This window comes from Schistocerca cancellata, chromosome 1, assembly GCF_023864275.1.
Source record: "Schistocerca cancellata isolate TAMUIC-IGC-003103 chromosome 1, iqSchCanc2.1, whole genome shotgun sequence".
NCBI classification, from domain to species: domain Eukaryota; kingdom Metazoa; phylum Arthropoda; class Insecta; order Orthoptera; family Acrididae; genus Schistocerca; species Schistocerca cancellata.
The window spans coordinates 619,415,952-619,441,095 of record NC_064626.1 but is presented as its reverse complement, the minus strand read 5'-3'; the positions used below and the strand labels follow the sequence as shown (position 1 = coordinate 619,441,095).

The 25,144-nt window shown below is 44.4% G+C and overlaps 1 protein-coding gene across 1 annotated transcript in view; it reads right to left on the bottom strand.

Moving 5' to 3' along the window:
• Positions 1-24,113, bottom strand: part of LOC126183106 (uncharacterized) — a 237,077-nt gene extending 212,964 nt beyond the window's left edge. The window contains exon 1 of the mRNA XM_049924907.1: positions 23,974-24,113. The gene's annotated coding sequence lies outside the window, so the exon portion shown is untranslated. The remainder of the gene's footprint in view (positions 1-23,973) is intronic.
• Positions 24,114-25,144: the final 1,031 nt, after the last annotated feature.

Sequence of the window (25,144 nt, the reverse complement as noted above, 5' to 3'; positions counted from 1 at the left end):
GTTGCTGCATTTATCAACCCATAGTCTGCGTTGCCTCCTTCGCCTTTATAATCGAATTTGGACCGACAGTACCTTTCCCAGACGGTGGCGGGAAGCTGTTGTCGTTCCCGTTCCGAAACCTGGAAAGGACAAACATCTCCCCTCTAGCTATCGCCCCATTTCTCTCACGAGTAGTGTCTGTATGGTTTTGGAGCGTATGGTGAATTACCGTTTAGCTTGGTGGCTGGAATCCCGCAGTCTTTTAACACCAGCCCAATGCGGATTTCGGAAGCATCATTCAGCAGTTGACCATCTTGTTGCTCTCTCCACTTATATCATGAACAATTTTCTCCGGAAACGCCAAACGTTAGCAATATTTTTCGATCTGGAGAGAGCATACGATACCTGTTGGAGGACAGGCATCCTCCGCACACTGTTCTCTTGGGGCTTTCGAGGCCGGCTGCGCCTTTTTCTTCGCGAATTTATGGCAGAGCGCACTTTTAGGGTGCGGGTGAACACTACTCTCTCCCGTACTTTCTCCCAAGAAAACGGGGTACCCCAGGGTTCCGTGCTGAGTGTTGTACTGTTTGCCATCGCCATAAATCCAATTATGGATTGTCTCTTTCCTGATGTCTCGGGCTCCCTCTTTGTGGACGATTTTGCGATCTACTACAGCTCTCAACGGACCAGCCTTCTTGAACGACGTCTTCAAGGATGTCTCGATCGCCTCCACTCGTGGAGCATCGAAACCGGCTTCCGTTTCTCACCCAGTAAGACCGTTTGTGTCAATTTTTGGCGACGTAAGGAGTTTCTTCCGCCCTCCTTACATCTCGGTCCTGTCAACCTTCCGTTTTCAGACGTCGCTAAATTCTTGGGTCTTATGTTCGACAGAAAACTGTGCTGGTCCTCCCACGTTTCCTATCTTTCGGCTCGCTGTCTGCGATCGCTTAACACCCTCGGTGTCCTGAATGGTACCTCCTGGGGAGCGGACCGAGTGGTCCTTCTCCGCCTCTATCGCGCCTTAGTGCGCTCGAAATTGGATTATGGAAGCATAGTCTACTCCTCTGCTCGGCCGTCTATTCTTCGGCGTTTCGACTCTATCCACCACCGTGGATTACGTTTAGTGTCTGGAGCTTTTTACACTAGCCCTGTGGAAAGCCTTTATGCTGAGACTGCTGAACCTCCGCTATCCAATCGGCGAGCAGTCCTCCTGAGTCGTTATGCTAGCCATCTGTCTTCCATGCCTGCTAATCCAGCCCATGATCTTTTTTTCGACGCCTCCTTTGATGTAGGGTATGCAGGCCGCTCCTCCTCCCTACTACCCCTGGGAGTCCGCTTCCGTCAACTGCTCCATTCTCTTTCCTTCCGCTTTCCTAAAACCTTCTTGACAACTTGGGGTACAGCACCGCCTTGGCTCCGTCCCCGGATCTGCGTGCTCCGTGACCTTTGTCAATTTCCCAAGGATGGTACCCCTACACTTGTTTATCGTCGGGCATTTGCTGCTCTATATGCAGAAATGACGGACGCCACATTTATTTACACCGACGGCTCGAAAACATCGTTAGGTGTAGGGAGTGCCTATATTGTTGGCGACACCCCAAATCGCTTTCGGCTTCCCGACCAGTGTTCGGTTTATACTGCGGAGCTTTACGCTGTTCTCCAGGCTGTCCACTACATCCGCCGCCATCAGCGGATACAGTACGTTATCTGCTCAGATTCTCTCAGCTCTCTCCTCAGTCTCCAAGCTCTGTACCCTGTGCACCCTCTGGTCCACCGGATTCAGGACTGTCTGCGCTTGCTCCACCTGGGGGGCGTCTCGGTGGCGTTCCTCTGGCTCCCGGGACACGCTGGTATCTGTGGGAATGAGGTGGCCGATATAGCGGCCAAGGCTGCAGTCTCTCTTCCTCGGCCAGCTATTCAGTCGCTTCCCTGCACCGATCTAGGGAGCGGTTTATGTCGCAAAGTTGCTCATTTATGGCATGCGCATTGGTCAACACTTTCCCGTAATAAATTGCGGGAAGTGAAAGCCCTTCCTTGCCCTTGGACCTCTTCCTCCCGAACGCGTCGTCGGGAGGAGGTAATTTTAGCTAGACTCCGTTTAGGGCACTGTCTTTTTAGCCATCGACATCTTTTAAGCGGCGATCCTCCCCCACTCTGTCCCCACTGCTTTCAGCTGTGGACTGTAAGACACCTTTTAATTGAATGCCCCTATTTTAATCCGTTACGCTCCCGTCTACAGCTATCGCCTGATCTATCGTCGATTTTAGCAGATGACACGCGCTCAGCCGACCGCGTTCTCCAGTTTATTAGTGACGGCTTTTAGTTAACGAGCGAGATCAGCAGAGTTTGCTTCGAGTTGTGAGTGCTAACGGACAAGCAAAACTGCGTGAAATAACCACATAAATCAATGTGGAACGTATGGCGAACGTAACCGTTAGGGCAGGACGGCGAAATTTGGCGTCAATAGGCTATGGCAGCATACGACCGACACAAATGTGTTTACTAACAGCACGATACCTCCTACAGCGCCTCTCCTGGGTTCGTGACCATATCGGTTTGACCTAGACGGCTGAAAAACCTCGGCCTGATCATATGAGTCCCGATTTAAAATGGTAAAAGCTGATGTGCCGCAGACTTCATGAAGCCATGGACCGACTAAGTTGTCAAAAAGGCACTGTGCAAATGGGTGGTAGTTTAGTAATGTTGTCGGTTGTGTTTACATGGAATGGACTGCGTCCTCTGGTCCAAGTGAACCGGTCATTGATTGTAAATGGTTATTTTCGGCTACTTGCTGACCATTTTCAGCCATTGACGAACTTCACGTTACCATGAAAATGGGCCATGTCACCGGGCCACCCGACACAAATCCCTTCTATTACGGAACATAACGGACAGGTCAGTTTGTGCACAAAATTCTGCACCATCAACACATTCGCAATTAGGGACGGCTATAGAGATAACATGGCTCAATATTTTTGCAGGGGATTCCCAACAACTTGTTGATTGCACGCCAAATCGAGTTTTTGCACTACGTCGGGCAAAAGGAGGTCTGAAATGCTATTAAGAGGTACCCAGTGACGTTTTCTACTTCATTGTATAGTGAACAAAGAAGCAATCATTTGTTGTGACTGACAGGACCTTCAGTATTTGATATACTACCTAAATAGCTGTAGGACCACACGTTTTGCAACCCTCACGTCCAAGTGGAACGTACCAAGAAGTGGAGTTTCACACTTCTGTAATGTATGGTCTTTGGGTACCAGATGCACGAAAAGACATTGCATTCGGCAATGATGTCCATCATTATTATTATCATCATCATCTACATCTACATCTATATCTACATGGTTACCCTGCATTTCACAATTAAGTCCCTGGCAGAGGGTTCATTCAACCACCTTTAGGTTACACCTCAATCGTTCTACTCTCGAACAGCGCGCGAGAAAAACGAACACTTAAATCTTTCCATCCGAGCGCTGCTTTCTCTTATTTTATAATGATGACAATTTCTCCCTATGTAGCTGGGCGTTAACAAAATATTTTCACACTCTGAGGAGAAAGTTGGTGATTAAAATTTCATGAGAACGTCTTGTCGCAGCGAAAAACGAATTTGTTTTAATGACTGACACCCAAATTTGTGTATCATATTCCTTATACTTTCTGCCTATAACGCAAAACGACCTGCCATTCTTTGAACTTTTTCGATGTCCTCCGTCAGTCCTATCTGAACCGGATCCCACACCGCACAGTAATACCCGGAGAAGAGGGCGGACAAGCGTAGTGTAAGCAATCTCTTCGCTAGAGCTATTACATTTTGTAAGTGTTCTGCCAATAAATTGCAATCTTGGGTTTGGTTTCCCACAACATTATCGCTGTGACCGTTCCAATTTAAGTTGTTCATTATTGTAATCCCTAAGTATTTAGATAAGTTTACAGTTGCAGACTTGCGTGATTTGTCGCGTAACTAAAATTTTTACTGCTCATGTGGATGACTTCACTCTTTTCATGATTTAGAGTCAATTGCCACTTTTTACATCACACTGATACCTTATCATTTTGCAACTCGTTTTCATCATATGTTGGCTTTACACGGTGGTAAATAGTAGCAGTATTTGCAAACAGTCTAACAGGACTGCTCAGATTGTCTCCAAAATCATCCCTGTAGATCCGGAACAACAGAGGGCCTATAAAATTTCTTGAGGAAAGCCAGATTTTACTTCTGTTTCACCCGATGATTTTGCGTCAGTTATTGCAAACAATGTCCTTTCTGATAGTAAATCACGAATCCAATCACATTACTGAAAGGATACTCGATAGCCATACAATTTAATTAGAAGTCGCTTGTGAGGAACGGTGTCAAACCCTTCTTGGAATCTAAAAATATGGAATCTGTTTGAGGTCCCTTGGTGAAAGAACTCATCACTTCATGGGATTAAAGTGGTAGTTGTGTTTCACTTTCTGAATCCGTGTTGGCTGGATGTCGATAAATCGTTTTCTCTGAGGTGATTCATAATGTTCGAGCACAGTACCCGTTCCAAAATCCTGCTGAAAATCGACGTTAGTGATTGGGTCTGTAATTCAGCGGATTATTCCTATTTCCTCTCTTGGATATTGGTGTGACTTGTGCTCTTCCCCAGTCTTTTGGTACGGATCTTTCTATGAGCGAGCGGTTGTATATGAGTGCTAAGTATGGAGCTACTGTATTAGAATTTTTTGTAAGTAACCTGACTCGTTTACAATCTGGACCGAAAGCCTTGCCTCCTTCCATGTTATAAGTTGCTTCGATACACTGATGATATCTATTTCTAAGTTACTCTTGTTGGGAGTTGTTTTTGATTCTAATTCTAGAGTATATACGTCGTCATCTTTTGTGATGGAATTTCAGAAAACCGTGTTTGGTAACTCTGCTTTACTGGCGCTGTCATCATCATTTATATCGTGCAGTGAAGGTATGGACTGCCTCTTGCCACTGGTGTACTTCCCATACGACTAGAATCTCTTCTGGTTTTCTGCCAGAAATCGAGACTGTTTCGTTGTGGAAACTATCAAAAGCATCTCTCATTGAAGTACGCATGGAATTTCGAGCTTATGTAAGACTTCGTCAATCTTGAGAATTTTGCGCTCTTTTAAATTTGGCATGCTTTTTTCGTTGCGTCTACTACAGTGTTAAGACCTGTTTTGTGTACCAAGCGGACCTATTAATATACACTCCTGGAAATTGAAAAAAGAACACATTGACACCGGTGTGTCAGACCCACCATACTTGCTCCGGACACTGCGAGAGGGCTGTACAAGCAACGATCACACGCACGGCACAGCAGACACACCAGGAACCGTGGTGTTGGCCGTCGAATGGCGCTAGCTGCGCAGCATTTGTGCACCGCCGCCGTCAGTGTCAGCCAGTTTTCCATGGCATACGGAGCTCCATCGCAGTCTTTAACACTGGTAGCATGCCGCGACAGCGTGGACGTGAACCGTATGTGCAGTTGACGGACTTTGAGCGAGGGCGTATAGTGGGCATGCGGGAGGCCGGGTGGACGTACCGCCGAATTGCTCAACACGTGGGGCGTGAGGTCTCCACAGTACATCGATGTTGTCGCCAGTGGTCGGCGGAAGGTGCACGTGCCCGTCGACCTGGGACCGGACCGCAGCGACGCACGGATGCACGCCAAGACCGTAGGATCCTACGCAGTGCCGTAGGGGACCGCACCGCCACTTCCCAGCAAATTAGGGACACTGTTGCTCCTGGGGTATCGGCGAGGACCATTCGCAACCGTCTCCATGAAGCTGGGCTACGGTCCCGACCACCGTTAGGCCGTCTTCCGCTCACGCCCCAACATCGTGCAGCCCGCCTCCAGTGGTGTCGCGACAGGCGTGAATGGAGGGACGAATGGAGACGTGTCGTCTTCAGCGATGAGAGTCGCTTCTGCCTTGGTGCCAATGATGGTCGTATGCGTGTTTGGCGCCGTGCATACGAGCGAGGCACACAGCGCCAACACCCGGCATCATGGTGTGGGGAGCGATCTCCTACACTGGCCGTACACCACTGGTGATTGTCGAGGGGACACTGAATAGTGCACGGTACATCCAAACCGTCATCGAACCCATCGTTCTACCATTCCTAGACCGGCAAGGGAACTTGCTGTTCCAACAGGACAATGCACGTCCGCATGTATCCCGTGCCACCCAACGTGCTCTAGAAGGTGTAAGTCAACTACCCTGGCCAGCAAGATCTCCGGATCTGTCCCCCATTGAGCATGTTTGGGACTGGATGAAGCGTCGTCTCACGCGGTCTGCACGTCCAGCACGAACGCTGGTCCAACTGAGGCGCCAGGTGGAAATGGCATGGCAAGCCTTTCCACAGGACTACATCCAGCATCTCTACGATCGTCTCCATGGGAGAATAGCAGCCTGCATTGCTGCGAAAGGTGGATATACACTGTACTAGTGCCGACATTGTGCATGCTCTGTTGCCTGTGTCTATGTGCCTGTGGTTCTGTCAGTGTGATCATGTGATGTATCTGACCCCAGGAATGTGTCAATAAAGTTTCCCCTTCCTGGGACAATGAATTCACGGTGTTCTTATTTCAATTTCCAGGAGTATAATATAAATCTCTCAATAACCATTGATACTATCTCTTTGAATCTAACCCACATCTACACTTACACAGTCAGATTGGACGGACTGGCGACTGTTAGGAAGGTGTGAAGCGAATTTTTATCTGCATTTTTAAACTGATACATTTTGCGTTTATATTCAGTCTAGATACATCAACTTTGTGGTCACTAATCTGTCTTATTTGGTCGTGATTATTTGTTGATAAGAGGTCAAGTATATTTTCGCAACCGTTCACACTTATATTGGGCTCCTTAACTAGCTTTTCAAAATAATTCTCTGAGAAATCCTTCAGTAGGATATCGGGCGACGTTTTATGCCTACCACTGACTTTAAAAGTGTATTTTCGCCAACATATCGAGGGTAGAGTGAAGTATTCACCAACTGTAATTGTATGAATGGGATATCCACTTGAAATTATACTGAAGTTTTCTTTGAACTGTTCAGCAACTGTGTCATCTGAGTCAGGGGATCGGTAAAACGAACCAGTTATTAATTCATGACGGTTGTCAAGTATAATCCCCCAGCTATACTAAATCAAATTAACTACCTACTTCAATCTCACTACAAGGTAAACTACTTCTGACCGCAGTTGGAGGTGACCAACAGTATGTAATTTGTCCTTTCTGAACACCTTTAGGTCCTTTGTAAAAGTTAAGGCTGAACTTACTCCCGGCTCTAGCCAGTTTTCCATACCTATAACAATTAGAGATTCAGTACTTTCTATTCCTGCTTGGAGCTCTAGTTCTTTTCCAACACAGCTACGACAGTTTTCCTGCACTTTCTTGAGACTTTCTAACCTAAGAAACCGTCCAGTCCTCTTCACATATACCCCGCTAGCCGTGCAGCCGCTTCCTGCGTGTAGTTCACTCCTCACCTATTTTGCGGAACCCAAAAACCCGCCATCCTATGGCGCAGTTCGAGGAGTCTGCAACCTACCCGGTCTCAGAACCATCTGAACTTCATTTGGTTCAGTCGATGGTGCTACAGATGGTGACCTCTGCCTTCATATCGCAAGCAAGTTTGGAAGTCTTTACCACTTCAGCTAACCGCCCGAAACTAGAGGGAATCTCTTCTGATCCAAAGTGACACCTATATATGTGATTTACATATGGATAAATAGACAGTGGTATACTTCGTGGAATCGAAGCATACTGTTTCTAAATGTCATTTCGAGGTATTTCTTGCTAAGCCTGAAAGACATGCTGGGTCAGTTTATGATGAAAATTGCTGCCTGGTGCTTGACTGAAAGTGTACTCTCCCCGTAGCATCGCAGACATGCTCCATGGACGAAAAGTTAGAGGGCCAGACAGACCAGACAAGGATTCGTACATGCATCAAGACGTCTGTGACGTGAACTGCAGTTTGGGTCTTGCATATGCAGTTACACGTGCAATATGATAACTGGTCATGAGAAATGTAGCAACTGGGTTTACTATTTTTGCCACAAACTGCCGAGCATTCTCCAGTTTTTCACCAATCATCAAATCAATCCAGTGGCTCCCCATGTGATGATTAAAGAAATGGGACAGTATGGGTTTCGAGAATCTCTGCTTCAAGTGGGCTGTCTCCAGGTCGTCTACGGAGACGTTGACTTCTATGGGACAGCCACAAACAAAGTGAAATTCACCGCTGAGCACCATACAGAACCACTGGCTATCCGAGGTGACTGTCACTGCATCATACAAGTATCTGTTGTCTGTACTGTAGTGTAGCCGGTAAGGGACGCATAGCAGCTTCAGATCTCAACCGAGCTCCCAGTATTCTGTTCCCGTCGTTTCCAGGGGATACTCTGCTCTCGAATTTCTGGCATTGTCAGCCGAACAAATCCACGGTTTTCCCGCGGTGTACATCATTATCATCATCATCATTTAAGACTGATTATGCCTTTCAGCGTTCAGTCTGGAGCATAGTCCCCCTTATAAAATTCCTCCATGATCCCCTATTCAGTGCTAACATTGGTGACTCTTCTGATGTTAAGCCTATTACTTCAAAATCATTCTTAACCGAATCCAGGTACCTTCTCCTTGGTCTACCCCGACTTCTCCTACCCTCTACTGCTGAACCCATGAGTCTCTTGGGTAACCTTGCTTCTCCTAAGCGTGTAACATGACCCCACCATCTAAGCCTGTTCGCCCTGACTGCTACATCTATGAAGTTCATTCACAGTTTTTCTTTGATTTCCTCATTTTGGACACCCTCCTGCCATTGTTCCCATCTACTAGTACCTGCAATCATCCTAGCTACTTTCATATCCGTAACCTCGACCTCATTCATAAGGTAACCTGAATCCAACCAGCTTTCGCTCCCATACAACAAAGTTGGTCGAAAGATTGGACGGTGCACAGATAAGTTAGTCTTGGTATTGACTTCTTTCTTGCAGAAGAGAGTAGATCGTAGCTGAGCGCTCACTGAATTAGCTTTGCTACACCTCGCTTCCAGTTCTTTCACTATGTTGCCATCCTGTGAGAATATGCATCCTAAGTATTTGAAACCGTCCATCTGTTCTAACTTTGTTCCTCCTATTTGGCACTCAATCCGTTTATATCTCTTTCCCACTGACATTACTTTCGTTTTGGAGATGCTAATCTTCATACCATAGTCCTTACATTTCTGATCTAGCCCTGAAATATTACTTTGCAAACATTCAATCGAATCTGCCATCACAACTAAGTCATCCGCATATGCGAGACTGCTTATTCTGTGTTCACATATCTTAATCTCACCCAGCCAAGCTATTGTTTTCAACATATGATCCATAAATAATATGAACAACAGTGGAGACAGGTTGCAGCCTTGTACAAGGAAGTACAAAAATACTCAGGAAAATGCAGGAACACGGAGATACAAGTTACGTAGGAATAACATAAACAGAAACTGAAGGTAATCTAAGGCAAAATGGCTGCATGGAAAATATGAAGAAATGGAAAAAGGAATGTTTGTCGGAAGGACTGCCTCAGAATATAGAAAAATCAAAACATTCTTAAGTGAAATTAAAAGTAAGGGTGGTGATATTAAGAGTGCAATGGCAGTTCCATTGTTAAAATGCAGAGGAGAGATCCGATAGGTCGAAAAGATACATTGAAGGCCTCTATGAGAGGGGAAAACTTAACTGATCGCGTGTTTGAAGAGGAAACAGTCCAGAGAGAAGAGACAGGGAATCCAGTTCTAAAATCAGAATTTAAAGGGGGTTTTGACGACTTTAGATTAAATAAGGCCAGACGGAGCAAGGAAGATATCAAGAGCAGTCTAGCACTAACAAAGAGGGAATTCCTGGTCGTCAGAAGACTGCTAGTATCAAACTGAGGTCTTAATACGAGGAGTAAATTTCTGAGAATGTACGTCTGGAGTACAGCATTGTATGTTAGCGAAACATTGACTGTGGGAAACTCGGAACAGAAGAGAACTGAAGCCTCTGAGAAGTAGTGCTACAGAGAAATTCTGAAAATTGGGTGACTTGTAAGAAAAGGAATGAGTAGGTTCTCCATAGAATCGGTGAGGAAAGGAACGTATGGGAAACACTAACAAGAAGACTGAACAGGACGGCAGGACATGGTTTAAGGCATCAGAGAGTAACTTTCACCGTACAAATGAAAAGGTTGGCACAGGTGTGAAATTCATGGCGGGTCATATCAAACCAGAGAGAATACGAACGGCAAAAAAAAATCCTTCTCATGGACGGATCCGTGCCTACTTTTCTTGCCACAGTGTTGTCTTGCGTCCATTTCGCCACCACGCTCTGAAGCCACTGCACTACAGCCAAATACCTCTGCGATCTGTCGGCGTGATACTCCGATGTCCCTCGTGCCAATGATTCGAACTGTTTCAAAGTTCGAAAGACAGAGATAGGCCGCATGTCTGCGTCCTGTAGGCATTCTGTGTTCTAACCTACACCTCAAAAGTTACAGAAACTTTTGACACATCCAATAGCCATTATCAACTCATATTTGTCTTCATTTGTAGAGATAGTTTTGTATTGAAAAAACTGAAAATCAATTCGCATAAGGATGAAATTTTAGTCGACATATACTACAGTAATGGAAATGCATGAGTATTAGTTCGAAAGCATTCAGTCATGGTTTTCATCGTGTAAAACTTCCCATTTCCATCGTACTGAAGGATTAAGCACACGCATTTAATCGCTTTCTGCTTCCTCCGTAAATTTTGCCTACAAACATGTAGCATTCCTATCACATGTTTACTGTCCCAGCCCGTGTTAATCTGAAATATCTAATTCGGCTTAAGTAAATGTGTGACATTACTTACATGACTTCGTGATACTGTCAGATTATCAGTTCACCAACTGCCATATCAGTAACACTCGGAGGCTCAAAATACCTGCCCGTGATCGAGAACCACGCTTTGTCGGAAGATAGGCTTTACAAAACGCGTTACACACCTGCTAGCCGCAGCAGCGTGGAAGGCGGGCGACCACCCAGTCACGTTTCCTTTCACAGTTCTGCACCGCTGCGCCGATAGTCTATCTGACGTCCACCCGGCGAATAATAAATAAGCCGTGAGTAAAGAGCCTACGACTTTGCATGCAAAACAGTTCGGTCCATCGGACGAAGGTCAAGGTCTTCAAAGCATTCTCTACGTTAACACTGCTTGTCTTCCCGCTGGGTTTATTTACGCGATGCCGTTTGAGAGTACTACGAAAAACAAAGTATCCCGTTCGTTATACGAAGATGACTGTGGACAGAATGCAATGCAATGGTTGTTCAAATATCAGAAATACAGTAACAGTGTCGTTAACGAAAACCGCGGTGTTATCGCTATATTTAGGAACATTCTTGTAAGAAATCGCTCAGAAAACTCTCACAATGGGTGACTACGTATATTTCTGAAATATTTTTAAGAAATGCTACATAACTTGAGTACGTTGGATAAGCTTCCTAAGCAATGGTTTTCTCAGCTGACAGATTTGTGCAAAGACTAAGTTATGTTTCTTCATGATACTGGGCTTCAGTGAAGTGAAGTGAGATGTTCTACTATCCACTCCCCCATTCTGAAACCATGCCTGACTGCACCAGAAAGCTGTAGACGAAACAAAGATGCGTATTATCGTAAAGAGTATTTATAAGCTACCACCACTACTTATTCCGTAATAATACCCATAAGAGAAAACCCGTCAAATTCACAGGTTTAAATAATCATGATTGCCACGGTTGTAATTAACAAGTGAGTTCTCGAACAAGTAAACAGGTGATAGTGGCAAAATACACAATACACCGCTGGTCGCAACAACTACAATGTAAGGAAGGATAGTCAAAACTAAATTATACCCATTGTGCGAATGCAGTGGAGGAGCAACAATACGCCATTAAACTGGTAGATGATTCTGGGATGTACAGGGAGTGAAATTTAGTACACAGAGCTGCCAGTCCTTGCAGCAACGATTGCTCTAATCCGAATGGATATCGAGTCTAGGTGAACTTCGATGACTGACAGAGGTACGTCATTCCATGCTACTTCAACTGTGTCCCATATTTTAACTATCCTAGAAACTGGTGTGTCGTGGTGTGCCGAACAATCATCGACTCAAGATGTTTTCAATTTGTGACATATCTGACGGAGTTGCTGGTCAGCATAACAGTCGAACACTGAAGGTAGGTCAAGATAGCATAGGCAATATGCGGTGGTATTGCGTTATTTTGTTGAAAGATAACATCACAGAGAACTCGAAAATATGACAGCCACCAGTCTTGACACGTCAAAATTGTGACATTTGCTGACGAAATTACTGGCTATGTGAGATAGAGGAGACCGTGTTGTTTATCCAGTGTCACACCACATCATCACGCTATGTGCTGGACCTCTACGACGTTGTCGAATGCAATTTGACGAGGCTCTCTTTTGAGCCTCCACATACGGATATATCCATCATTATTCTTTTCGCAGAACCGATAATCATCTGCAGGATCTACATGATACCACATTTGGCGCACCATTGTTGCTATGCCTTTCTTGCATCAAGAGACGTCGCAGCAACAGTCGCTGTAGTGGCACCCGTAGCGCTTCAGACTCATCACACTTTATGTGTCTATATCTATCTCCCTATGAGAACTGAGTTCCTGATTCAAGTTTGCTGTAGATGTAAGACATTGCATGACACCCCCTTCTCCCCCCCCCCCAAAAAAAGGACATATTCTCCTCTTTGGTGCTAGTCCCGTGCGGCCGTTGAGATCCCGCATACCGTGAAGTATGTCTGTCCTCGTTTCCATACTCGCATGACAGTCGCGAGTTCCTGAACAGCGTAGGAATACCGTGAATCGATGAACTGAAATTCTCGACAGGCAGCGATCCTGCCGCTGTCGAATTCAGACATGTGCTGACAAACTTTTCTCTTCCTTACATAAGGCATACTATTATCTCCTCACAAACACCAAAATTCATTTGAGACATCTGAATGAGAAATCTGCTGCGTAATCTCCCTTACTTACAGAATCTAGCTGGTGTTACTCGTAACTAATTTGTGCGGTTGTGCTCAAATATAAATCATCTAAACTGCCAAGTACTGAATTCAGGATATGTTTGAACAGCACCAGGATTCTGGAAGCAAACGTTTTGCTTAGAAGTTCAAGAGACTCCATCAGTGACACCCTACTGAAGAAAGACGTCACGTCAAAACTAATCATGATATCAGATTCTTTAAAACGGAAGTACTCTTATTTGGACGGCCTCATTACGTCGCCAACCACAGGTAGCAACAATTAACGTGACGGTGTTCAGGGGCCCTGTACCCAAAACGGTGTTCCTGCAACAGAATTAATTTCTGCGCATTGGTAAGTAAGTTGTTTTCCTTTTTATGATAATTTTTACATTCCACAGCGAATACATTGGCCAGAATGGTACATGTGGACGTATGTTTTTGTTGTTGCTTCCAAACACTGTTTTGGCGGAAGAAATATCACGCAATGCCCTATGCGAATGAGGTTAAATTTAGAACTAGCCGATGACAACACTAAGAAAGATATTTGTGACTGGAATAAAATAAAACACAAAAAAACATGTATTAGCAGCTTTACTAAACTATATGTCACTAACTCTGCGTGATCGCTAAGTCTGATCATGCCCTGCTAACTACACCGAAGAGCCAAAAAAAAAAAAAAAAAAAAAAAAACCTGGTACACCTGGTTACTATCGTATAGGGCCCCCGCGAGCGCGCAGAAGTGTCACAAAACAAAAGTGGCATGGACTCGACTAATGTCTGAAGTAGTACTGGAGGGAACTGACACCATAGACCCTGCAGGTCTGCACTTAATCCGTAAGAGTACGAGACGGTGGAGATCTCTTCTGAACAGCACGTTGCAAGACATCCCAAATATGCTCAATAATGTTCATGTCCGGGGATCTTAGTAGCCAGCGGAAGTATATAAATTCAGTAGCGTGTTACTGGAGCCACTCTGTAGCAACACTGGACGTGTCGGGTGTCGCATTGTATTGCTGGAACTGCACAAGTCCGTCGGAATGCACAATTGATATTAATGGATTCAGGTGATCAGACAGGACGCTTACATTCGTGTTACCTGTCAGAGTAGTATCTACGCGTATCAAGGGGTCCCACACCACTCCAACGGCACACGCCACACACCACTATAGAGCCTCGACCAGACTGAATAGCCCCCTGCTGACATGCAGGGCTAATGGATTCACGAGGTTGTCCCCATACCTGTACACGTCCCTCCGCTCGATACAATTGGAAACGAGACTCGTCAGAGCAGGCAACATGTTTCCAGTCATCAACAGTCCAATGTCGGTGTTGACGGGCCCAGGCGAGGCATAAAGCTTAGTGTCGTGCAGTCAAGGGTACACTAGTAGGCATTCCGCTCCGAAAGCCCATATCGATGATGTTTCGTTGAATAGTTAGCACTCTGACACTTATTGATGGTCCAGCATTGGAATCTGGAGCATATTGTGGAAGGGTTCCAGTTGTGTCACGTCGTTGGTCCCGTTCTTGCAGGATCTTTTTCCCGCCGCAACGATGTTGGAGATCTGATGTTTTACTGGGTTCTTGATATTCACGGTACACTCGTGAAATGGTCGTACGGGAAAATCCCCACTTCATCGCTACCGCGGAGATTCTGTGTCCCATCGCTCGTGTGCCGACTGTAACACCACGTTCAAACTCACTTAAATCTTGATAATTTGCCATTGTAGCAACAGTAACCGATCTAACAACTGTACCAGACACTTGTTGTCTTGTGTAGGTGTTGTCGTCAGCACCGCCATATTATGACTGTTTACGTGTCTCTTTATTTGAATACGCATGCCTTCATATGATGAACTTCACATAGTATTGATCTTTTCACTCATAGCCCGCATCTCGTGGTCGTGCGGTAGCGTTCTCGCTTCCCACGCCCGGGATCCCGGGTTCGATTCCCGGCGGGGTCAGGGATTTTCTCTGCCTCGTGATGGCTGGGTGTTGTGTGCTGTCCTTAGGTTAGTTAGGTTCAAGTAGTTCTAAGTTCTAGGGGACTTATGACCACAGCAGTTGAGTCCCATAGTGCTCAGAGCCAACCTTTTCACTCATACAACAAAGGGGACTGCCATGCCTAATCGTATGTCTGCATCGTAACTCTTGCAGTAGGAAACACATTTTCTAGACATCCTTCGAGCTTGAGTCCTTTCGCACAATTTGTTTTGAGTATTGCGATTTTCACTAACCTTAATGTATACTGAGAACGATGTTTCTCGGGTCAATATTATTGTGTAAAGGTTTTTATACGTTCTTGCTGCCTGAAGTTAAAAAAAAAGTCTCGAATTTAGTAGGTGGCCTCCACGTAGCGAACAAGAGAATATGACTGCTACTATCATGGAAGTAATTGATAAAACAGTGGCAACATGACGCCATATTACCAAGGATCGTGTTGATGTCTGCGATGCAAGTGGCTCCTATTACACCTTAATTAATTTGGCAAATTTTTTTGTAAGCTATCAACGTCAAGAGCCTGCTTCCATTCAACACTACCACTACAGTCACTTTCCTGGTTAAAGTTACTGTTGTACATTCTGATTTCTGTAGCCCCTGGGATGAGAGATTTGCTGTGTAGTGATGAGTGGGACATTTTTAATCATCAATGATAATTTTATGTTTACTCCTGAGGTTGTGTTCAGCAACCGTTGGTTTTTATAAATATTAATTGTTTCAACAGTAAGATGATTATATTTTAATGCCCCATTGGTGGCTTCATAGCTTTCTGAAGCTGCACGGATTAACTCATACTGTTGCTGCTGTGTCGAAGAAAGGAAGGAATATTAGGGTGGTGCAAGCTCTGGGCTCTGAGCTGCAGGGGCTGGAAACACCGAAATAAATGCATGTTTAACCCTAAATGAAGACGGAAGCCAAGCTTGCCAGTTGTGCTGTTGTATTTGACGACGAACTGCACGTGTTCAACGTACTTCATACGTCGAAAATATCAGTCGTGGTCAGAACAGTGTGTTTTGTGATTGTGAGTGCATTATGTCTGAGATTAGTGCGTTAGAACGTGAACAAATTGTTGGTGCCCTTATGAAGGGTGCTTCCGTAATCAAAGCAGCCGAAGTGTTTGGTACTTCTAGAGGTACCACATCAATGATTTATACCGCAACAGGGAAAGTGAAAAAAACATCCGCTAAGTCAAAACGGGGAGAAGGAGTTGGCAGAGTCGTCGTGACAGACTGTCACTGAAGAGAACTGCGGCGAAAAATTAAACGAAGACAGCTCCAGAAGTCATAGCAGACCTGACTGTAACACTTGCGAACGCTGTCAGCACCAAAACAACACGAAGGGAGCTCCATAAGCAAGGAATTTCTGGGCGAGTTGGAATTGCGAAGCCACTCATCTGTGACGTAAATGGCTGTAACGGGAAAACCTGGTGCCGAAACTATAAAAACTGTACTGCGGAACAATAGCAGAAATTCATTTGGTCCGATGTGTCTTGTTTCTGTTTCCAGCTTGTGGTCGAGTTTACGTCCGAATACTGAAACATGGTTGGGGTTCACTGATGTTTTGGACAGCGACAAAGCGGTATTTCATGGGCCCTATTGTTACACTGGAAGATCATTTTACTGTCAAGGATTATGTGACCATTTTGGCTGTTCCCCAGTGGTGGCGCTGTAGATAGGAAGATTAGGCTTCAAGGTCCCGTCGACATTGCGTCGTTATAGATGCGGCACAAGCGCGGAAAGTTTGAGGTTGGGGAAGGAAATCGGCTGTGCCCTTTCAAGGGAGTCATCCCGGTATTTGCCTGGAGCAATTTAGGGAAATCACAGAAACGTAGATTTGGATGGCTGGAAGCAGATTTGAAGAGTTGTCCTCCCGAATGCTAGTGACACTTCGCACGTATGGTGATGCTCTGTTCCAAGGCCACGGCGCCCTTATTCAAACCGCTCGCATGATCCAGGACAGATTTTGTGAGCCACAGTCACCGCATTTCAATATTATTTACACTTGAAAACCACAGGACTTGTTTTTATCAACTGCGAGACGATTGGAAGCTGTTTCGAATGACAACAGTTTTCCTACACCGTATTAGACATGGTAATCTGTTCTGCCTCATATGTTTCTATATTTTTGTCAGCGTGGTGTCCATCGAGTTACCATCTGGTTTACGCTCTACGAAACGATCTAAATTGGAAGCTCTCCTTCCGTCCCCACCTCCACAGTGACCTGATGCACGCCATCTATATACACACATAAAAAAAAAGGTTTGCATCACCTCTGTTCCGAGAGTTCTGGAATCTGTACAGAAAATTTGAATAGAGATCAACATAAACATCATTTCTGCCTTTTTATTGCTCGTGAAAACCACACAATGCATGTTGTTCCTCCATACAGTGAGACCTGCAGAGGTGGTGGTCCATATTGCTGTACACACCGGTATCTTTAATACCCAGTAACGCGTCCTCTTGCATGCATAAATGCATGCCTGTATTCGTCGTGGCATACTACCCCCAGGTTCATAAAGGCACTGTTGTCCCACTCCTCAACGGCGATTCGGCGTAGATCCCTAGGAGTGGTTGGTGGGTCACGTAGTTCATAAACAGACCTTTTCAATCTATCTCAGGCATGTTCGACAGGGTTCACGTCTGGAGAACATGCTGGCCACTCAAGTCGAGCGTTGTCGTTATCCTGAAGGAAGTCATTCACAAGATGAGCACGATGGGGGCGCGAATTGTCGCCCATGAAGACGAATGCCTCGCCTATATGCTACCGTTATGGTTGCATTATCCGTCGTAGGATGGCATTCACGTATCGTACAGCTGTTAGGGCGCCTTCTATGATCACCAGCGGCATACGTCGGCCCCACATAATGCCACCGCCAAAAGGACAGAGAACCTCCGCCTTGCTGCACTCGCTGAACAGTGTGTCTAAGACGTTCAGCCTGACCGGGTTGCCTCCAAACATGTCTCCAACGATTGTCTGGTTGAAGGCATATGCGACTCTCATCGGTGAAAAGAATGTGATGCCAATCCTGAACGGTCCATTCGGCATGTTATTGAGCCCATCTGAACCGCGCTGCATGGTGTCATGGTTGCAAAGATGGACCTCGATGGACGTCAGTAGTGAAGTTGCGCATCATGCAGCCTATCGCGCGCAGTTTAACACGATGTCCTGTGGCTGCACGAAAAGCATTATTCAACATGGTGACGTTGCTGTCTGGGTTCCTCCGACCCATAATCAGTCGATAGCGGTCATCCACTGCAGTCGCAGCCCTTGGGCGGCCTGAGCGAGGCATGTCATCGACAGTCCCTGTTTATCTCCTCCATGTCCGAACAACATCGCTGTGGTTCACTCCGAGACGCCTGGGCTTTTCCCTTTATGAGAGCCCTTCCTGGCACAAAGTAACAATGTGGATTCGATCGAACCACGGTATTGACCTTCTAGGTATGGTTGAACTACAGTCAACACGAGCTGTGTAGCTGCTTCCTGGTGGAATGACTGGAACTGGTCGGCTGTCGGACCCCCTCCGTCTAATAGGCGCTGCTCATGCATGGTTGTTTACATCTTTGGGCGGGTTTACTGACATCTCTGAATAGTCAAAGGGACCGTGTCTGTGGTACAGTATCCACAGTCAACGTCTAATTCCAGGAGTTCTGGGAACCAAGGTGATGCAAAACTTCTTTTGAAGTGTGTATTTTTGAAATCTCCGAACAGCTTCGACGGCTTACGATACAAAAATGTTATCGATATAAAGATAGTGTGGCCAGTTCGTTACTATTTGTCCTACGAGACGGAATTTATAACGAAAGTTTCAAATAGCATGTCTGCTAACGTTACTTTTGTTACATAAATGAATAACAAGATGCTGAAATATATGGTGCCTCATCTACTGGAACAATAGATAGACTTACGAAGGCTGATGTAGAGATGCTGATTAGTCGGCGAATATTACAGATAATGTTACGATGGTACATGACAGAGTATTCAATTCCTGAAGTATGAGATACATATTCAATCTCAGAAATGAACATTATTAAATTCAGTTGTCAAATGAATGATGTAACAAGTTAGTATGGGGCAAGTCAGTAATTCATGAGTTCTTGTACCTCTATCACTGCTCTCTGCTTCAATATCTGTATTTCCTTACATCGATTACGGGGAATATCTCGATGGTTCGTTGGGAAGGGCACGGGAGATTTCCTTCCAAATCCTTCTACAATTCGGGCTTAGTCGTAGACACGACGCTAAGAGCTGCTCTTCTTTCCCTACTTTGTTTTCCAACCGAACCAGTTTCAGTAAGATGTAAGAGGTACATTAGCTTGTCCAGGTAGTCATTCAAATCTAGTTCCAGTTTCGAATCGAATATACAAACATTTAATTGGAAAACCAGCAGGTTCTCGGCTACCTGTTTCGTTATACGTTAAATGTTTTGTTAATCGTCTGCGGCTGTGCCTCCTCTGCTAATGACGACCGTTGCGATCTCAAGGCCAGGCCATCGGCCGTCGGCCGACGCCTCCTAACGACCCTGCCGCAACAGCAGCGGCAGCAGCAGCATCGAAAACACTGTGCGCGGCTACACGCTAGGTTCACCGCCGGCCACATGCGAGGGTCACGCACATCGCGCCGTCTGCTACGCTCGACGTGCAATTACTTTACGAGCGTATCGTGGCGGGATTCGCCGGCACCGAGGCCACGCTTCAGGTGCAAGCACACATGACGTCGTGCACCTCTGTTCACCACACGAAAATAGCAACGAAATATACATTTCAGTTACATCTTCAAGGGTAGGTTACTGATCGGCTGCTGTTCTTTAAGTTCAAAATTCGCTTAGTTTTCGTCGTGAACACATTACAAAATGGTTCAAATGGCTCTGAGCTCTATGGTACTTAACTTCTGAGGTCATCAGTCCCCTAGAACTTAGACCTGCTTAAACCTAACCAACCAAAGGATATCACACACATCCATGCCCGAGGCAGGATTCGAACCTGCGACCGTAGCGGTCGCGCGGTTCCGGACTGTAGCGCCTAGAACCACTCGGCCACTTCGGCCGGCAACACATTACAAGTCCATGTACACTTCCAATGTTGCTACAATGTGTAGTTCAAGTCCTGATGTTGCTTCTGCAAATCCTCTATTGTACTAAAGTGTAGTTACTGTCTAAGAGTATGTTACACACCAACAAATCGGCTCGCAGAACTCTTGGAATTCGGTTTAAAAAAATTAGTTCATCGCTGAAAGATTCAATTTTATGTTTTCTGTAAGTTAGATTTCAACAAAAGTGGCACTTATCTTGAAACAAAATTTGTCGTAACTAATTCCTGTTGAAAAATATATTGTACTCCTTTTCTCATATGCTTATAATTGGAGGATAGGAATGTTCGATCATTTTCAAGATAAATATGGCGTAGTTTGAGCTCAGTGTCCCCTTTCTTAACTGTTGCGAAAGAAGTAGCGGATTCTAGATCTAACATGTGGTGTGATTACGTTGTCGATAATCATGTGAAACAAAAAATTTACGTATGGGACGGGACTCCAGTTTTCTCGTTTGAACGTAATAAAGGCAACACGACAACTTGCTGTTAACAATAGTGAATGATCCTGCTGGCAACGTTTTCAGCTGTTTGTTCATACCCTCTACATTCAGATAGAATGACAATTCGATTACGTTACAGAGTAATATATGTCTATATAACAACAGATTCCCAAATTGTGATCAGTGCTGCCTCTTGCGAAGTAGAGAAATTTTAACCTTGCACTAGCTACATGCCTCTCGATAAATTCAGGAGTTCATCCATTTTCGTTTAACTTTATCTGTTGCTTCAGGAGGTAAAAATAGTTACTTTACAGCACAGAGGTAAAAATTATCGGTGGTAGTCACTTATAACTTTAATTTTTTTCCATTAATGTGGTATTTTGTTGCACGTCTAGTGTCGCAGATCAGGTGGTTCAAAGTGATTTCTGCCATGTCTCAGTACACGTATTTTGAACATGTTTTAAAATCTTTAGTTTCTGGATACCCCGTGGCGACATGCAAGTAGTCTGAGCGCTCTTTGTCTCTCTTTCTATTGGTTTTATGCCGTCCTACATTGTTTCCTGTACTTTTGTAATATTTTCTTCATTGCGCATCCTCCGTATTTTAGTTGGCTCATTTATCAGACCATACATGTTTTCTCTTCAGCTTCTTCTCCTCCCAGTACACGTTTCTGAATAGTATACGAAGTAGCTGTCTCACTTACAAGTCACCCATGTTTTTCACGTAGTTCTCCATTATTCCTAGTATCTCCTGCTTTCGTATTCATTTGATTGCTCAATTGTTAACGAATTGTAAAGAGTATTAAGAATATAGCACATGCAACCGAGTCGAATTCTTTCATATGGATTTTAATGAAGTTACTTAGGATGTGATTCGTAGGTTCGTTCGCTTACTGACTGCTTTTTTCATGAAATTATGTCTGGAAATATACTTCCACAAACCCTAAATAAACTTAAAATTCTTCTTCTAAGTACACCTTCTGATTTTTTAAGGGAATAATTCGTGAATCACAAGCGCAATAAAAACTGTAGAATTTTTTAAACACATGTGAGTTAGGGTAGTTTACACAAAACGTATTAATGTCTCATTAAGTGCACCCACGAAGCGTAACTGACGACTGTGTGTCTCTAGAAACATTCATCATGTCATAGACAGCGTTACCTATGAAAGTATGCTTAAAACTGTCTGTGCCTACTGATAAAATTTAAAAAGTGTCACAATTACCAAAATTACATGTTCTGTGAGTTTGAGACGGATCAAATGCTGCAGATTATTGTGCACCTCTATTGCCTTTCAAAGCGACTGTTTTTTAACTCTATTAAACTAGAAAACAAGAGTTGTTCCTTGTCGTTACTCTGAATGATTACTTTCCAGACACATTGTATCGAATATGCTCAAACGCATTTCGATCACATTCCTGCAAACGATATTGATTAAAATTCCGTTATTGACTACTGACAAGTTATCCCTTCGGAACAACCTTAAGACGCGAAAGTCACCGCAGCAATACGAAAGTTCGCACAATCGAAATATGAAGACCTGCCGCACCAACATAGAGACGTTAACCCACAATCAGTAGTGCCCAACTACATAAAGACACAATTTGAATTTCAGCTGCACTGCTATGCAATGAATGCCTCCATCTCAAGAGCTGTTGCTCTTCGGTATTCATGTATTCATCGTAAAAATTCTAGTAACTCTGCACTGATGTTCTTATGGTCAGTCATAGTGACTTCAGAAGGTTCTGATTTGATGTTTAAGTTGTTTAGCTGACAATCAGAAATAGAATAACAGAGAGACAAGCGTTTTCTGCATCACAGTGACATTACGTCATGCAAACAGTATTCTAGACGCGTTTGTGACACAACTTTCTATTCGGAAGTAGCACTGCGTTACAATTAGAAGAGAGTTTTCTTGAATGTAGACAAAACACGAATAGTTTTCCGCAACCAGTGCATACGAGTGAATGAGACTGACACATACTTCTCCACAGGCACGCAGAGAGGGAGAGAGAGAGTGAGAGAGCACGTAATGTAAACAATGGAAATTACAGGTGTTTGGAGAATCTCAACTGTGGTTTCAGTCGCAAAATATTTTTAAACATTTTTAAACTATCGCACAATACTTTTTGCTGTCAATTATAAGTTTCTACGTCTTTCTGTATCGACTTTCCCAAACATATCAAAACTATAAATGTAGTGGCTGACATCAGACCTCGCTGAGAGAAGAAAATAATTACAGCTGTTGAATTTTGCGAAATTTTACACCTTTTTGTGACACGCTGTGTAAGATCAGTGTGGAGACGTCGTGATAAGAAACATTAAAGCACTGTTAATATCCTTAGCATTGCATATTAACGAAACCCACTATCGCAAAATCGTTTAACAGTTAAAAATATGCAGTTTTACTCTAAGTCTACCCTGTAGTAAAGTTCTAATTGTAAAAACGCTCTGTCGTTATGGTAATTGCACGTCGCAGTCTATGGAATGCCTTTTGAGACGATAAGCAGCAACAAGCCAGCGTCGATCCAGAACGTTAATTATTTGACAGATCATATACATGCCATAAAGCTTAACATTGTGGGCTATTATACTGTATTGAACGGGTATAGTTGCTTGCACAAAATAATACTTTTCATTCAGTCTGTATGTGAAGATTTCATAATGGTAGACATGCCATAATGATAACGGAATGATTTACCTAAATGAGCGAGCATTACACTCATCCATCCATGTAACAGAGAACGGCACAACGCATTTCCAGCGACAACAATAATATACAGTCCCGCCTGTTTGCTACAGATTCACTTTACGTAATACATTCGTAATAACGGAAAACTATGTAATAATACCTACAAATAAGCTAAGAAATGCTTTTAAAAGTCCATGATATATTAAACGCATGTGAAAGACCAAGATTCGAACCCAGACACTTGTCTTTCACTGGCAATACTTTTTACAACTACACTATCCACACACCAATTATCCCTCCGCTAAGACATTTCTCCAGCCTTCCGAACTCTATAGTAGCTTTCTTTCGTACTTCGTCCGACTAGATCCTCGAGAAAGAGGATACCACGGAAACAACTGATCCACAGAGAGGGGTTGTATACGGGACGTATATTTTCATTACGATGAGGCCCAGAAAAAGTAGACATATGTTAAATACGTAGTATCTTGTACATCAGTCACATGAAGATAAAATAGTAATTAGACACTGTTATATAAATTAGTCAATAATGCAACTGTAGTTACTTTAAGCAGGTCATTCATAACGCACATACACTGGATTGAGCTCCATGTCGTTAACAAAAAATGTGGTATAAATAATTATTAAGAAACTGATGGAGGGAGTAAGACACGGATACTGAGGCCGCTGAGATCGCTACAGGTAGCGAGAGGCGGGTGGTGGCTGCCTTACCTGCTGCTCAGCCGGCGGATGTCACTGAGCGGCGTCCGGAGCTGTCGCTGTCGCTGTCGCTGTCGCCGTCGGTGTCGGGTGCTCCTCTCCGCGGCCGGAACAGCCACTTAATGTCGGCGTCCAGACGCGCTAGCCAGGCGCACTCCGCTGGCCACACCCTGCCCCCGCCACCGACCTGTGGTTCGCGCCCGCCCGGGACAACCCACTGGTGACTCCAGTGCTGTGTCGAGACAGGACCTGATTCGCCATGAGTTCACAATTATCGCAGTCGTCAATGAAAAAGCTGTTACACCCGTCTTAAGATCCCCAACGTTAGTAAACAGAACTACGGTAATACAAAGTATTCACAGGGGATTCCCCTTTTCTAATTAAAATAAAAAAGCGAACAGGCTTGTCTTTAAAGACAAATACGTCTTTAATACAACATCCTCGAGTTGATCAAAAATTGTAAGTGTAAAAAATAATCAGCTCTATTTCGCCATTCGCTGGAACTGGACGTACGATATTGCAGTGCTTGTATTGTTCTGAATTACGATGCAAAAAGAAACTTTTCATCGTTATTCAGAACAACACAGGCACTACAATATCGTATTTATCCGCCGACTCCGGTTAAGCGGCTTTCAAGTAAAATGTCTCACCTGTATGGGAATATACATAGAACAGCTTTTAGACGCATGGTTGACGACATATGGATGTTTGGGTCTGGCGGTGGGTCGTACACGGATAGCCAAATGGCAAGCGACTGCCCGCGAGAAGTCCTGGTCCGGCACAAATTTTCATTGCCGTCATTCCATTCTACAACTGTTGGTTGTCCATATTCACAGTTGTGGATACTTTTAATGAAACTGGAAGTCGTTTTTAATTATGTATAAGAGCTCTGCCTCCCTGCCTCTTGATCCCACTGTCTGACTTTCTCACTCCTATTGACACCTACTACACACACCAACTTACACACACACACACACACACACACACACACACACACACACATATCGCCTCAAAATGCATGGGAGCTCATCTATGGTTTCAAAAGAGTAGTCGTGTAACAATTTCCACTGACTTTTAAAAATATTTGGCTTTCTGACACACTTATTGCTGCAATGACTGAACTGCAACTTCGTAGCTACACAATCCACTCAAGATTCTTCCAAATCAGTCAGTCAGTGTTACT